General features: G+C 42.1%; 1 protein-coding gene across 1 annotated transcript in view; it reads left to right on the forward strand.

Moving 5' to 3' along the window:
- Positions 1-3,515: 3,515 nt before the first annotated feature.
- Positions 3,516-18,086, forward strand: part of LOC134223950 (protein winged eye) — a 77,284-nt gene continuing 62,713 nt past the window's right edge. Inside the window, exons 1-2 of the mRNA XM_062703175.1 lie at positions 3,516-3,641; positions 11,785-12,140. The gene's annotated coding sequence lies outside the window, so the exon portion shown is untranslated. The remainder of the gene's footprint in view (positions 3,642-11,784; positions 12,141-18,086) is intronic.

Raw genomic sequence — 18,086 nt, forward strand, 5'->3', positions numbered from 1 at the left:
CCTTGACAGCTAAGAATTTCAAGATCTTAGCCCAGTTTGGCGATAAAATACTCATAGTTCAAGTATCAAAACTTTGCGAGACGAAAAATGCTACTACTACAACTGAGTTCTGATCTCAGGACCAGTGTTGTAAAATGTCATTTGCATTCGTCTGCATATTTTTCCCAGAACTTTTTTCAGGCGATAGCTATCAACTCCTGAGGTATGGCGAACTTATAGCGCTTAAATGTACCTACAACTTTGTCCAACAAGACATTGCTGTAAATATGTAATCTGAGGCGTGGGAGGCAAAATGTCATTCAAATGACATTATGTCAAATGACACGTGACATTTTGGAGAGTTTTGACTTTCCAGCCGCAGATGTTATATTTAGAGTAATGTACCCTTGGACAAAAATATAGCCCTACTCAAGCGTTATTAGTACATCTAAAATTATGAAGAAAATTTGGCTTCTGAAGGAAGTTATGAACAAATTAGTCAAATGACATGCAGATGACATTTTACAAGCCTGCTCAGGACAGTTTGGATGACTTAAAATATATGAAAAAATCAATTTATAGTAGGTCAATAACATCCTGTAGATGTATGGGTTATGATTTGAGACGTATCGAAACTATGAAAACGATACAGCAACTCTCGAACTCAAGAATAGTTTGGATGAGCCAGGATTTTCAAAAATTATCTTACGATGTCTGTTGACGATATAATGCACATGGTTGAATATCGGCGCCGGTCCCCGTTCGTAGAAGCCGATCTCCTTGCACAATGAGAGCGATCCGGTATCCTCCGGATATCACGGAAGCGTCTCGGGGCGTTTCTTCTGCATATGGCTGGTAGAGAGGAGAAGTCCGGATGCGCAGATACTTATTGAATACTAGGGAAATGATGTTGACGAGTTATCTGCGTGCTGGGCATTTAAGTTCTAATCCATGAATCAGCCGGCTATCGATCATCGCATCTTCGATTTGGTCCTATGCGATTTTGAAAGGGTTTTATTTAGATTAATCACTGACCCGCAACCGGGGACCTCAAGGATTTGTATAAGATTCCGGTAGGGAATGAGTTGATCATTTAACTGGCGGCTGGAGCCAGAAAGATGGTGTTGTCTATTGCTTATATACCGCAGACATATTTGCCGGCTGACATATTAAAGCGAACAGAAGAGACCCAACAATAGACGGTGCCAAATACTGCTTGGGTTCAAATTTGTGTTCTGACCGGAGTATCTCCGTCGATTACAAACAAAGTGTTGTCAGCGAAAACAACAATAAAAATTACTTTTGTGGGATCATTAAAGACCCCATTCATGGTGACTAAAAATAGGATCACCGCCGTAACCTTGTGGGATCCCAATTTCCGAACGCAGAGTTGCCGATTGAAAAGACCGGATGGAGAGAAAGTTGTAGATGAATGCTAGAATATTCCTAGAGAATCCTCAATTCAGCAACTGTGAACGGGGGGTTCAAATACGATAAAACGACTTCGAAATATCCAATGAGACTATGTCGACGTTCTTCCCTTTATCGACGGCATTCTGGATAACGGCCCCTTAACTAGCATATGCTTGAAATCCGAATCTTCCGTCATTCGCCAACTTCTGTCGAATATGCCTGTTGACAGGCGTCTTTCTACTACCTTGAAGGCGCAGTAGGTAAAGGGATGGGTATGAAGCTGAAGAGATCCCGGTCTGGAACCAGCTCGTCGCTAGTTTTTCGGTATCAGGTTAACTATTAGGAGTTGGGAGTTCAGGTCCCTGTTGGCTGCGGTGACATCAGTGGAAGTAGCAGAATGTCCCTTGAAATAAGTGGTGGAGCCATGTTTAAGAACGACCAGATCTCTTTTCTCAAAGGCTTCGAGAAAGGCAACGCCGCGAGGATCAATCCTAGAACCACCATACAGGATGATGTGCGTTCAAGTTTTGGAGGAAAAGAAGATGGGACGAGGAACTACTGACGATATTAATCTGGACTGGACTAGGGCATTTTCGGGTTGGAAAGTTTCTCGACTTCCCAGGGGCCTAATAGTTTCCATCGTGTTAGTCTCATGCTATACGAATACAAAAATGGTAACTTGGCTTAGAATCCTCGCAATTAATAACTGTGGAAGAGCTGAATGACACCTCACCGATACTGCCTGAAAAATGTTTAAATTAAAGTTCCAAATTCAACAATTTTGCTGTGAATACTGGAGAATTCTTGTTACTGGTAACTCTTTCAACGTAGACAAACCTCGAAGATATCGATGACCCCCATCGGGGACGCCTACTCGCTCCACTTAACTCAACTTCATTAAAGCTTGAGATTGCATATTGTGAAATATCGCTTCCTTCCTTCGAACATCAATCCCACCGAAAGGCACCCCTCGACTTCGGCACCACCAACCCAACCAACGGAAGCACCAAAACCTATCATTAATCACCTGTTCGTGAAAAGGTAGCTCCTCTCTCGCTGCTGCTGGTCCGCGCCGCACCACAATCGCAATAAGAAACGATGACGGACTGGAATGGGCTGAGAGCAGCAGCAGCAGCATAAAAGCCAAACTCCTGGCGATTATTGATGAGCTGAAAAGTTCGCATCACCCCTGCTGAGGCTGCCTTTTCCCGGGGATATTGGGACTGGTCGTTAGCATCGATCAATCGATTTCAGCAAAAGTGTGTTCGCGCGCCCCCTTTAGAACTAGAATCGATTGCGAGGACATGTGTGCTGTACGGGGACTGCAGTTCGACTTGCGAACCATCACAAATCTAGCGCACTGAAAGACGAAACATCAGTCTTTGTTTATTTAGGAATATCGTCCGTCGTGCTACCAACCAGCCAGCCCAGCGTGAGGTCTGTTCACGGAGTCCCGAAGACTTGTGGAACGAAGGCAAAAGTCAGCTTCTTCGCCAAAGACGAACGAAGATTCCTCGCAGGTGATTAAAAATAGATTATCCCTCCTCGGAGCTCATCGGATGGATGCGAAGAGATAGACGAAGAGAGCGAACATTAATCTTACTTTTTGCGCACTTTGCCGTAACCTTCGGGAGAAAAAAAGTTTAAGGTTATGTGGCCGAAAAAAACAACAACAGAACGGAGAATTACTTCGAATCCGAAGTCAAAACGAGTTGGAAGGAAACTAAATAATAAATTACAGCACAGTAGCGTAAATAATGCATACACCAATTTTCTAGCCAGTTTGACTTGAATACATTAGCGCCGCACTTGGAGGCTTTTCGACTCTCCCAATATGTAATGCGAAAACTTATAGGAGAGATGACTTTTGTATCGAAGCGCGCGCGCGCACATCCATCATTGATCACCGCTGCTGTACTGAACAACATGACTCATGACTTCATTTTTCTCTCGTTCGGTACAAACGAAAATGATAATTGTTCGCCAATTGCACATCATGCTAAATAGCGTCTAATAGTATTGTAATTGTCCGCTCTCCGCGCGCGCACGCCGCGCCCCCATCGTTCGTGATTGCCCAAAATTAATGAGCGCTCGTTTCTCGCTTTCCGGTTCTCAACTTTCAGGCCAACAGCAGCATATTCGTGCAGTCGCAGACGGACTTTATCAATGGAACCACGGCGGTTGCCAAAAAGACGGAAACCTGCATCGGCAGGTGGGAGCACGGCACACTAGAGCCGCTCCAGATACAGGTGAGTGCTTTCCAAATTGTGGTTCTGTTTGTTCTGTTTTTCTGCGATCCGATTTTGTTTATTTTTCTAAGCGTATGAAAGACAGCATCTTCCCAATAGCTTGCACTATTTTTTATTTTTTTGAGAGATCTTCACATGAGTTAGTTATATTCACAGTTTAAAAACAAGATAAAACATTGGAAATTTTGCTTTAAATGCACGCAAATATAATGTTAAAGTAATATTTGAAATACTCCACAAAGTAGTTTTTATTATAAGTTAACTGTAAATCGAAATTTCCTATGTGTGTGTACAAGCAAAGTTTCCACTGATTATTTATAATATAAGATACAGTGTTGTTAAATGTCATCTCCATGTCACTAATTTGTCCAAAACTTTTTTCAATAGCCTAATTATCTTCCAAATTTTAACGCTTAGGTGTACATTTTTTCTAATAGTACATTGCTTTTAATGTAAAAACTGAGACTAGATAGTGCAATCTTTCCCAAACGGCATTTGAATGACGTTTTGCCTCTCACGCCATACCACATGAATTAATATCTAACTTCGGTAAAAACAGTTCTCGAAAAATTATAAAAATGGAAGCAAATGACATTTTACAACACTGTCTATAAGTGTGTTAGATGCTATGATAAACCTGCGGAAGCATTAACAGAAAAGTTTTAGTGCTTAATTTGATGGCGTTAAAATAACATGTTTGAAGCTAGATGAAAAGTTAATTTGAACAGCGTCATTCGATAAATAACGCTATCAACCTTGATGTCGTTTTTAATTATTTTGTACCAATGTCCCATGAAAATAAAAAAAATCTTAGGGTAAAACGTCCTATCGTTGTGGTATGTCCTTATGTTGCGGTAGTGTTAAAATAGTCCATTCTGGATATAATAGCATTAAAAACAAATGGATACGCTAAAACTAATCGAATTAACGACTAGAACAGCTTTTTGTTTGAAAAAATTCCGTTCAAATTATGAAAAATAAACATTTTTCATTAAAAAATTGAATCCTTTGAGCCTATTATTGCGGTACTGCTAAGGTCCTATTGTTGTGGTATCGATTTCCAAAAGAATTGCATGCAATACCGCAACAATAGGACTGACTTTGAAAAAATGTCGCAACGATAGGCAACTGCGCCCTATTATTGCGGTAGTTTGTTTTTATTGTGATAAAAACAAAACAACATAAGTTTTGCACAATTGACGTAATATTTACGAAACTATAGTTAACGAGCAACCTATTCGACTACTGCAATGGGAACAAAGACCAACAGGTAATTATTAAAAAAAATTAAATCAATTTTGTTTTGACACGGTGCTTAACCCCTCCATAATAGGTCGTTTTACCCTACAATACAGAAGCTCTATTTTCTGAAGGTAGTTGATATGAAATTTTCATGAATGTTTTGAGAATCGTCACAAACAAACCAATCAATTTTCCCTAAATTGAGTAGACATTGGATTTTTTTCCAATGAGAATAAAAATATTCTGTGAATAAAATACAAAACTTCTCCAAAACTCGATAAATGGAGTTTCCTTTGTCACGGCTTAAGGGATGAGAATTTTAGTTTTTTTAACAAAACTGGTAAGAGTTAGCGACATTTTGTAAAAAAAATCAGATTTTTTACTCTTACCAGTTCTGTAAAATTGAAAAGCCAAAATTTGGACAAAAATTACCGTTCGTTTTGTAATCAGTAGTGTTCAGGGGGGCCTCCTTAGCCGTGCGGTAAGACGCGCGGCTACAAAGCAAGACCATGCTGAGGGTGGCTGGGTTCGATTCCCGGTGCCGGTCTAGGCAATTTTCGGATTGGAAATTGTCTCGACTTCCCTGGGCATTATTAGGTATCATCGTGTTAGCCTCATGATATACGAATGCAAAAATGGTAACTTGGCTAAGAAACCTCGCAGTTAATAACTGTGGAAGTGCTTAATGAACACTAAGCTGCGAGGCGGCTCTGTCCCAGTGTGGGGATGTAATGCCAATAAGAAGAAGAAGAAGTGTTCAGGTTCTTTATCTCATAGCTCTCTTATTTATCCTAAGAAATATCGAGAAATGGGAAGGAATATCATTTGTTTCATGGTTTTGTGATTTTTGTCAGCAGTGAGTATGTAAGCACGTATGTTGTCAAAAAGAACACGACGAAGTTGATTTCCATCGCACTGTTACAAATTCATCTCATCTGAGAACAGAAACATAAAGCTTTGTTTTCAGATAAGATGATCTTGTTATCAGTGAGCATGACCATGAGCATGATTGACCGCCCACTTTCACAGAGAACAGAAAGATGAAGTTTGGAACTAACATCATATTCAATGTGTAAGAATCAAAAATAAGCAATACCAGCGCCGGCCATGTCCGAATGCAGGGCAGTTAAGAAATAGTTAGGAGAATTTTGACATGATACTCGCTTTGATAGATGCCGACGCACTTCCACGAAAAATCACTGGGATATTGGATATATGGGGTAGGAAGTGTGGCAGGGTTCGTTTTGGTAAACGGTATAGCGTATAGTTTGATTAATTCGATTAACCGGCAAATCGTTCTGCTTTTTGAAGAAAACACGACCTGACTCGATAAAAATATTTACTTTCTGATTAATTTACTCACCCGCACAATGGCAGAACAAAATTACGATGACCGGCCGATCGTTCTGCTTACTGAAGAAAACACGACCAGACGCGATACAAATTTTCACTTTCTGAATAATTCACTCACCCACACAAAGCAGAACAAAATTTCACGACCGGACGCGATACAAATCTTTACTTTCTGATTAATTCCTTCACCCTCACCCACATAAAGCAGAAAAAACTTTGATGGCCGGCCGATCGTTCTGCTTATTAAAGATAATACGACCGGACTCGATAAAAAATTATTTTGCTCAACCTCAAAGTAGGCCGATCGTTCTGCTTACTGGAGAAAACACGACCAGACGCGATACAAATTTTCACTTTCTAATTCATTTACTTACCCATACAATGCAGAACAAAATTTCGATGACCGGCTGATCGTTCTGCTTACTGAAAAAAACACGGCCGGACGCGATACAATTTTTCACTTTCTGATTAATTTACTCACCCACACAAAGCAGAAAAAACTTTGATGGCCGGCCGATCGTTCTGCTTATTAAAGAAAATACGACCGGACTCGATAAAAAATTTAACTTTCTGATTATTTGCTAAACCTCAAAGTAGGCCGATCGTTCTGCTTACTGAAGAAAACACGACCAGACGCGATACAAATTTTCACTTTCTAATTCATTTACTCACCCACACAAAGCAGAACAAAATTTCAATGACCGGCCGATCGTTCTGCTTACTGAAGAAAACACGACCGGACGCGTCAAAAATTTTCACTTTCTGTTTAATTTACTCACCAACACTAAACAGAACAAAATTTCGATGACCGGCCGATCGTTCTGCTTACTGAAGAAAACACGACCGCACTCGATACAATTTTTTACTTTCTCCAGATGAGATGAATTTGTTATCGGTTCGATAAAAAGTAAAACAATTCCCCTATACAAAGAAAACATTTCACTGGGGAAGTTGATGTTTTGGTGAGTTCTGGAGAAAATTAAAAAGCTCACACTGAAGTCGATCTAGAGTGCGGCGCTGAAATCAACTCAACAGTTGACAGTTCAATAAAAAAACGGCCAAGATCGGGTACGTCTTGTAAATATTTCGAATTGGAATATTTTCCGGGCTGGTGATCAAAGACAGCCAAGCTAAATTTACGATGTTTTGTTTATATTTACATATTTTTGACATTTCCACATTTAATTCAACTTGAATAAAAAACAATGAAGTGAGTGATTTTAACAAATAGTGCATAACCACATCCTCCCACATCCTGGCAACTACCCAGTGCAGCGCTCCAGCCTTTGCCGTATTTAAATAGTTCCTCTGGTAGTTGGTAAACACCAGGGGCTTTGTCGTTTTCCAGTTGGCCAATCTCCTACGGAATTTCCGGGAGATTTGAAGCTGGAAAACGTATATCCAAAACATGTGCTCCCAGACTCGTCACCAGAGTCTTCGTAATGCTGCCGCCACCTCTGCGTGAAGCGTGTCTGAAAGACTGCTGGAAATGGTTGTTGTTTGGAAAATCATAAAGCGCGTCAGGAAGACCGCTGGAAAAAGGTTTGTGGTTCAGAAAAATAACGAAGCTTGTCTGGAAGACCACTGGAAAATGATTTGTGGTTTAGAAAATCAAAAAGCGTGTCTGGAAGACCGCTGGAAAATGGTTTGTGGTTTGGAAAAACACGAAGCGTGTTCGGAAGACCGCTGAAAAATTGATTGTGGTTCAGAAAATAACGAAGCGTGTGTGTAAGACCGCTGGAAATGGTTTGTGGTTTGGAAAATCATAAAGCGCGTCTGGAAGACCGCTGGAAAATGGTTTGTGATTTGGAAAAAAAAACACGATGACTGGAAATTGTTTGTTGTCATGAAGGGCGTCTGAAAGACCGCTGGAAAATGGTTTGTGATTTGGAAAAAACACGAAGCGTGTCTGGTTTATGATTTGAAAAAAAAACACGAAGCGCGTCTGGAAGACCTCTGGAAATGGTTTGTTGTTTGAAAAATCATAAAGGGCGTTTGGAAGACCTATGGAAAATGGTTTGTGGTTTGGAAAACCATAAAGAGCGTCTGGAAGACCGCTGGAAAACGGTTTGTGATTTGGAAAATCACGAAGCGTGTCTGGAAAACCGCTGTAAAATTTATTGTGATTCTGAAAATAACGAAGTGTGTGTGGAAGACCTCTGGAAATGGTTTGTGATTTGGAAAAACACGAAGCGTGTCTGGTTTGTGATTTGAAAAAAAAAATACGAATCGTATCTGGAAGACCGCGGAAAATGGTTTTGAAGTCTGGAAAATCATAAAGCGCGTCTGGATGAACGCTGGAAAATTGGTAGGAAACCCACAAGGCGCGTCTGGAAGGCCGCTGGAAAACGATTTGTGATTTGTAAAATCACGAAGCGTGTCTGGAAGACCGCTGGAAAATTGATTGTGGTGCAGAAAATAACAAAGCGTGTGTGGAAGACCGCTGGCAATGGTTTGTGGCTTGCAAAACCATAAAGAGGGTCTGGAAGCCCGCTGGAAAATGGTTTGTGGTTTGGAAAAAACACGTAGCATGTCTGGAAAACAGCTGGAAATGGTTTGTTGTTTGGAAAATAATAAATCGCGTCTGAAAGACAGCTAGAAAATGGTTTGTGATTTGGGCAAAAAAACACAAAGCGTGTTCGGAAGACCTATGGAAAATGGTTTGTTGTTTGAAAAACCATAGCTGTCTGGAAGACCGCTGGAAAATTGGTTGGAAACCCACAAGGCGCGTCTAAAAGGTCGCTGGAAAACGGTTTGTGATATGGAAAATCACAAAGCGTGTCTGGGAGACCGCTAGAAATTTATTAGGGTTCAGAAAATAACGAAGCGTGTGTGGAAGACGGCTGGAAATAGTTTATGGTTTGGAACATCATAAAGCGCGTCTAGTAGATATCTGGAAAATGGTTTGTGATTTGGAAAAAAACGAAGCGTGTCTGGAAGACCGATGGAAAATGGTTTGTTGTTTGGAAAATCATAAAGAGCGTCTGGAAGACCGCTGGAAAATGGTTTGTGGGTTGAAAACCTTAAAGCACGGCTGGAAGACCGCTGGAAAATGGTTTGTTGTTTGGAAAATCATAAAGAGCGTCTAAAAGGCCGCTGGAAAATGGTTTGTTGTTTGGAAAATCATAAAGCGCGTCTGGAAGACCGCTGGAAAATGTGTGACCTCAAATGGTCGGAGCGAATTATGATGACAGCAGCTCTCCGTGGATGCGTGAATGCAAGCCTCGTTTGCTTTTCGTAATTGCTGTGTACCTTTCACCAAACTCTAGTATTGAGTTATCCGTTGCTCATGCGAATACTTTACCTTGTTCTGCGTCGTATCAGCAGATGGTCATTTGGTCTGCCTTACAAACATCAGTCAGTCATCGAGATTCAGATATCCATTTATCTACAACATACATGGAAAAACTGATTATGGTCACTCCTGACGGAATCCAAGTTTTAAAGTGCTCGCGTTTTCGGGGGCACACCACTCGATTCGGAAGCAACGCACAACTGTCATTTTTATTTTTTCACGCATGCTGCGACGCAGCAAAACTAAATCAACAAAAATGACAGTTGTGCGTTGCTTCTTTATCGAGTGGTGTGCCCCCGAAAACGCGAGCACTTTGAAACTTGGATTCCGTCAGGAGTGACCTTATAGTAATTCAGTGGAGTAAGAAAGTTCAATCAGCTGCGGAAGAAACGAATACGCCTGAGCAAACGAACACGAATCTACAGAATTAACTAAAGATTAGGTACCGATGGGGAAATACCCTCCATTCTATTATTATTTTTTGGCTCAAGCTCAAAAGCCAAAGATATCAATGATATTTTGCCAATTACTTCATCGTAGTCGGCGTTGGAACATTTCGTTGAATGTCATTTAGTCGAATGACGTTTTTTCATATGACATTTCGTCGAGAGGAAGTTTAGTCGAGATATTTGTTCGAATGGACATATAACCGAAAGTAAAGTGCAGCATAGGTTTTTTTTATTCACATAAATTCTACCAAATCTCTTTTAGATCTAGTGTCATTCAACGAAACTTCATTCGACTAGAAATCACAAAAATAAGAAACAAATCAAATTGCTTTCCATTGCTTTGCTGTTGATGGGATGAATAGCGAAGCCATGAGATGAATTCCAGGAGCAGTTCCCCTAGATATTAAAATTTCCACTTTATGTCTTACTCTTTTTTGTAAAGGCTATAATCACTCTAAAAACGAATCTTTGATAGGTGACCTATAGTCCCAAAGTGTTATGTACCAGCGACGACTTGATTTGATGTCTGTCTGTATGTGTGTATTAGAATGCAATTACTGAATCTATGAAGGAAAATGTTGATTAAGTCATTTCAGATTTGAATAACATTCGAATATTTGTCAAAAATCAAAGTAACGTATCTTCATGAAAATGGATAATTGAATAATCGATATAGAGATATAGAAAGTAATTTTTTTTAGAATCCTAAGAGACTGAGATATCGACACAGGAGAAATTTAGAGATGTGGAATATCGACATGTTATACGACTGTAATTAAAAATCAATTCTCGATTGTGCTACTCATCGTTGCACAATATTATCAATTATTTGTATCGGAAACTAAATTAAATTGCGCCATTCAAATCACCCACCGAAGCTTCAAACAAGTTACGCAGGTTTATCCAGCAATACACACACAGTACCACAATAGATTTTAAACCCAGGGGAAAATATGATGCATCACTCCAAATTATCCAACGCTCCGAAAGTTCGGAACAGTCTGAATAGAGCTGTCAAAATTATTCTTTTCGATCCAAATTACCACTTGAGTTTGCTCTTCTGTTCGCACCAAAGAAAAAGATTGGTCTAATCCGTTATGATGCAGTGACTTTTAATGACAATGATGAGGTATAATTATTCGATTACATGTTGACGGGCGCATCACAATTTCGTCTTGGAACAACAAAGATTCACTCACATTTACAACACACACACACCAGACCTGAAAGCGGGATGAAGAGATGAAGAATGAGTACATGAATAAGAAAACGAATAGCGAGTGTGCTCCATTGAGTGATGAGTTTTTCATTCCACGTTCTTTCATACGGCACGTCTCTTTCACTTTTTACACATTTCCTCCAACCCCTTTCAATTTCCTATTGCATTCGTAGAGTTACATTCAGTGCTTCTCTTTGCCTCCAGTAATAACGTGTGGACGATAATTTTCTTATCATTATTGTGTTATTTTCACTCAGGTACCTCCCGTACCATCCGTAACTAATTTAACCATAAAGACCGAAAACATTAGTTCCGGCAGTCAGATTACTTACAATAGCAATAATCTTAACAATCATAACAATACTAGCAATAAATCAGACGGATTAGATCAGCGTCGTTTTTGTTATCAACAACTTCAACATCAACACTATGTTCAGCAAGAACAACATCAACAGCAACTCCCAGTACAAAACAACAACCATCATCATCAAAGACAACAATCACTTATAACTAGTAATTCTGCTCGTACCGCACTTCTGCGACTGTCGGAACAACAACGTGAACGCGACCAATCGTTGGCACTAGGCATCAACGATAACGATTCGAGTACGCTTGACCTGGTGGTAACGCCGACGACTGCAACCAAGACGGTTACCACGGCGACGGTAGCACCGTCCTGTCTGTCTTCACCGTCGTTCGCGCTGTGCACCATCAATCAACAGCAGCAGCAGCAGCAACGCACCACCACCGCTCAGCAGCAGCGTTCTTCTGATTGCAGTGTCATTGTAACGGCACGCAGCAATCGACAGCATCAACACTACGTACATCGGCCAACGCCGCCACCGCCGCCGCCACCGCACAATACCGGCGCGGCCTGGACTTCTTCCACGGTTGAATCCAACAGAAGCAGCTCTCTCGACGCGGCATGCTCGGTTATTCACGTAAGTGTTCGTACACACATACACGCACAAACACACTTGCAACCGTATCGTAGCAACCTGCTCTTCAATTGTTGCTTTCTGTATCATACACCGTTTCCAACTTCATTGACTAAAAGCAATCATATTATTAAAAATGTACGTTTATGTCGCCCATTCCGCCGCCGCCGGTCGCGACGGCAACGCGAACGCGCCCCCCGAGCTCAATGCAAATGTCATTCGGCCGCGGCTTTATCTTTTATCATCCATTTATCGCTGATGGGGCGCAGTCAGTGGCCCGGGCATGCATTAATACGGCGACATCGAATCGGGAGTCGGGCGCCACCATGTGACATAACTTCCGCGCGGCGCGAGGCGAAAAGAACGAAAATGTGACACTTGAATCGAACTCGGACTTGTTGTTGGCTTTGGCTGATCGAAGCAATCGCGTTTGTGCGCCGCCCGCCCGTCCGCGTCGTTTGTGGTGGTGCCTCCGTACTCCGTGCGTTGTCTTGGCGAACCGTGGGATCAAAATCGCTGGATTTAATTGTTGCAGCTGGATTCTGGCGGTCGGTTTTGGTTCCACGTTTTAGCCGCGTAGAAGACATTTGTTGTGCTTTTTTATATTTTCGGTCGCTAATCCGCGTGCGCAGTGCCTCTTTGCTGATGCGTTGTTCGTTGCTTGGAGTGTTTGTGTGTATTAACCAAGCAATAAGTTAAGATTAATAGTTGTCTAAGTTTCGTTTTATTTATTTATAATATTTATTTGAGTGCTTATTATTAAGTTGATTAGATTAATCTAGTTTTATGTCATTCATTTGATCAACGAATGGTAATTGTTCTTTTAACATCTAATACAGATAGGTCAAACGTTTTGCCTTGCAGTGATGTCGTGTTCACTAGAAATGGAATCTCCTCATATTAAATTACACTGATTAACATTTGGGCAACCAAATTTTGATGATATTTCTGCTCTAACTCGTTCAATTTTTGACCGATTTGCTTGAAATTTTAAGACATAAACCAGAAATTATCATAGTTTTAGAGAATTAATTGATTGGACATGGCGGTTCAGCGCTTCCGGATTTCTACGGAATCTCAGGGGGTCTGTCGGGTGGTCATTTAAGACATTGATGACTTTTTTGCTTGCTATTCTTACCAACATCGACTTTTCATAACCGTATCGTGGAGATAACTTATTTGTGGTGCCTCAGAACATATTTGATGGTCAGCTTTGGACACGCTGGAAAATGTTCCACTCCTGGCCACTTCCGGAAAAATCTGGAACATGAAGGAAGTTACTCTGCAGTTCGCTTTATAATATCCAACATATTGCATCCAACGTCACCAAAGCTATTAATTGTATACCCACTTCGAATTTCCAAAATCAGATCGAAAAAAAAACAATAATCATACGTTTGCCTCTGAAATAATTTTGAACCAGTTTTGGGTACCTGGTACCGGTTCTAGCTGGGGACATATTCATATCAGGATACGTTCAATCCATCCCGATCTATAAAGAGATTTTTTAGGATAAACATAAAAAGGAACAATCGTTTGGCGAAAAGCTATTTGGCTGAATAACACGATAGGTCGAAAGTAATCTCGCCGAATTCCATTTTGCTGAATTGAACGACTTTTAGGCTAAAATCTAGTTGGCCGACTATTTCGATCGGCAAAATAAGAGCTTTGGCCGAAGACGCCATTTAGCCAATAAAGTCGTTTGGCAGTAAGAGAGGTTTGCGTAACAAATCATTCGGCCGAAAATGTCGTTTGGTCGGAAATGACTTCAGGCCAAACGGGTCATTCGGCCCAAAATTTCGTTTCGCTGAACAAGTCATGTTACACCCTCTGGGTGCAAGAAAACGATCTCAAGTGGGTTGGTGAACGAACTCAACTAAAAATATATTTTCTTGAATAAAAACATAAAAAAATAAAATACTATAAACATACAATCTAGTTTTCTTCCTTAACAAACCTTTTCCTGCTCTTTGTCTTCAGACTAGCGGACGATTCTAAACAAACAAATAATTTAGTTACAAATCTAAATACGAATAAACTTTCGAGGATCAAACTTACGGTAAACAACGGTAGCACAATTCTCAAAGACGATGACTCAATTGAGAGACAAACAAGGCGATGAACCGTGCCGTAATAATTGTATAGCAAAATTCTAACAATTCTCAATCATACAATTACGGACATTATCATTCAACATGAAGGATTCAACTTTGTAGCAAATCTCATCAACATCTGCGATGGCCGTTCTGTTTTCTCTCGTTTCTGCATCAATTAATTCGCTAATGTTTGTGTGTCGACGGTAAGCAAACAACAAAACGGAACGCGTTCGCAACATCATGCGCGTTCCCGCTATTAACCCTTTCGGGCCCGTCGGGATTACCCACGGCAACATTCCCCCACCCGTAAACCCTGTAGCAGCTCCAAGCTGCGCATGGTTTACTCCTAACTTCTAACACTAGCCTTCAGCTCGTCGTAGCTCCGCTACGCACCGATGCGGTACTGGGCATTTGCCATCCACATACCTTTCTCCTTCTCCAGACTTCATCCGCTGCTTCGCCAGGCGTCATCCCCATACAGGCTGAAGACCCTGCCGCACGATGAATTGGACTTTCTGCGACTCCTCCGCGATCTTCTGTTCTTTGAGCTCTACCTTTCAATGGGACTCCGCCGCAATCTTTTGCTCTCCTAGCAGTCTCACTTTTGCTACGCTCTTACTGCTTCGGATGGAGGTCATGTACCGTCCATCCTAGTTGACACCGAACCGCTACGGGTTCTCCAGGTTCTCCTATTCTGGACTCGAGCGGAGCGATCAGGTGTAAATTATCGATTCCTATTAACAACAGCGGTGCTGCTTTTCAGTAGCTAGGAATTTCCACCTCCTCCAAGTAAGGAAAATCTGAATAATCTTTTGCATGTACCTGTTGGGAAGAGAGATACAACTTCTTCACTGTTCGAGCTATCCGATGAGCCTTGGCTGCAAACCTGGATCTTGACGACTTTCGACTGTATTTCATTTTTATGTGCTCCGTTCGTCCAGCACATTTGGTTGTGGTTGAATTGGTCCATCAGCCTTCAACAGTTTGGCCAGCTTGTTATGTACTAGCGTCACTTCCGAGCCTTCATCGATCATAGCTAGAGTTTTCACTCTCCTGCTTCCGTTCGTTCATGTGACAGGCACCATCCTAAATAGTAATATAGAATGTAGCTGCCGGTGACTGTTGCATTGAACTTCCAGTGGTGTATTTTCATGAACAGTTCCGCTATGCAACAGTGAATTGTGGAACTCTGGACACCCTTCTATCAAGCAGCGCTTCCTTATTCGACAAGGTAGATCTCTATGGTCGCACATGCAGCACGGACACAAATGTAACCGCTCCACAGTTTTCCACCGATCTTCTACACCTTGCTTCAAGAAAACTTGGCAGTGTCGCCCAAAGTGACCTAACCTGACCGTGACCATGTCACGTCCGTTGCTTGTACGAATACGTTCTCGGTTGCTCTCGTTTCTTGCTCTTCTCGCTTGATTCCGCCTTCTCGAAGGTTGCCCAGAGCCTTTTCGACGAGACTTTCCATAAAGGCACCGAATGTTTCCAAGTCGATCGACCGGGCGCGTTGCTTGTACTCCATCCATTCCATAGCATAGTGTTAAGGCAGCTTTTGAACTAAGTTCTGCATCAGAATCGGGGTTTTCAAATGGTCAGTCATTCCTGCCGCTTTAAGGTGCTGCGTGAACTCTTCTACTGCGCTTCCGAACTCTATTACAGACTCCAAGCTTTCCGCATTGGATCCTTCCAATTCTTGGATCCGGTTTGCCGACCTCGTTGCCAGGATTTCTGGATTCCCGAATCTTCTCCGCAACTTCTAAACGCAATTTCGAACCGTATCTAAATCTCTGCCCGTCAAAGCTTCTTGCAGTCACACTAAATCCTCAGCATTAGTGAAGCCGCATGACTTGTTCGCCTGCTCGTACGCGCTGATGAAAATTGGCCACTCCTCGGCGGCACTGTTGAACTTTGGCAAATTCCTCGGAAACACCTTCCTCGACGCAATCTGTAGACGAGATGGTCCTGTCTCCGCCGCTTTCACTTTTGTAGAGACTCTCTCCGGAGCGACATCGATCTAATCTTCCGGAGAATGGGCAATAATTTTCCTCTCTAACGATGGCCGGGGAAGACTGACCTCGGGTAATTCAGCATAATAGCTGTCCGTACCCCGCTTCACTTCCGGCTTGCATGGTTTCGGTGGCTTCACGTTACTCCGATGCTTTCTCGGAAACATCTTCCAGCGTGCCTTCTTCCACATAAGCCTTTGCGGCATCCCCTAGTTCCGGAAAATCGTCAGCTTCGAGCACAAAATCCCCATCGCTCGCTTCCAGATCGATGATTTTCTTCAGAGCTGATCTTCCGCTCTAGTTCCAAGATCTTTCGCTGATTCTCCTCTTCAAGTTCCTCCAGTCGGTTCCACTCTTCGAGTTCCCTCAAAGTGCGGGACCACGTCGACTACGCCGACGGCACACTAACTTCTTTCTTTAAACACCCACGAACGCTACTGGTATTCTTGACCGGAACAGACTCGGCACGTTTCACTCGGTTACAATACCGACCGATCATGTCCGACAATGCATGCAACAAATCTTAGTGATCATCCTCCGCGACGACTTCGCTTCCACTTACGCGCTTCTTGCCTATCTCTGCCTGTCCCTGATCTCCTACTTCTGTCGAATCTTCAACGTCATCGACATTTTCTATATCATTATTCTGCGCTAGTTCCCTCGTCATATGTCCTTTAGTCAACTTCATCTTTCCCGACTTACCAATCTCCGTCTTACTACCTTTATACCGGCCAGAAAGTTTGAAAACCACTGAAGAGATGACTGTGTTGCCTTACTCGGTCAAATGTCTTATTCGGCCAAATGTCATTTTAGACCAAATGACCTAATCGGCCAAATGTCATATTCGGACAAATCACCTATTCGGACGAATTACCAGTTCGGCCGAATGGGGAATGGCCATTTGGCCGAAGCCACTATGCCGAATATACCATTTGGCCGACCAGACCATTAGGCCGAACGTTATTTGGCCGAAAGGATCATATAGCCGGATAGGTCGTTTGACCGAATAGGCCATTTGGCCGAACAGGTCATTTGGTCGGAAAAGTCATTTGGCCGAATAGCCATTTTGCCGAAAAGATCATTCGGCTGAATAGGTTATTTGATCAAATAGATTATTTGGCGAACAGGTCATTTGGCCGAATAGGTCATATGGTGAATAGGTCACTCAGCCGAATGTGTCATTTGATGTCTCACATCTCACTTATCACTGTGAAAAGTGGGAAATAAGAAGTTAGAAGTGATGAGGGAGAAGAGAGGCGTCTCCTTTCTCACTTCGCTTTACTCACTTTTCACAGTGAGAAGTGGGAAATAAGTAGTGAGACGTCTCACTTTTTACACCTCATTTATCACTTTTCAAATGACCCATTCAGTCGAATGTCCTATTCGGCCAAATGAACTATTCGACCGGATGACCCGTTCGGCCACATGGGTTTCTGCCTAATGGTTTGTTCGGCCTAGTGGCATTAGGCCAAATGGCTTTTGGGCCAAACGACCCTTTTCCCACTTATCAATACACACTTAGGGTCGATTTCTTCACGTCCGCTTAGGCCTTAAACCATGTTCATGCGTATGGGTAAACACCGCTTAACAGTTAAGCGAGGGTGAAGAAATTGGCCCTTAGTCGAACGGCCGAGCACGAAAATGTTATAAGACCGAATATGTTATTTGGCCGAGAATGTTATTTTGCTGAAAAAGTAATTCCGGAATTGTTCTACAGTCAGAAAGGTTGTTTGGTCGAACAGGTCATACTGCTGAAAATGTTATTTGACCGTAGTTGTCAGTTGACCGATGGCCGAAAATGTTGCCCTTGGCCGAAAAACTGGCCCTATCCTTCTTGA

This window comes from Armigeres subalbatus, chromosome 3, assembly GCF_024139115.2.
Source record: "Armigeres subalbatus isolate Guangzhou_Male chromosome 3, GZ_Asu_2, whole genome shotgun sequence".
In the NCBI taxonomy this organism is placed as follows: Eukaryota; Metazoa; Arthropoda; class Insecta; order Diptera; family Culicidae; genus Armigeres; species Armigeres subalbatus.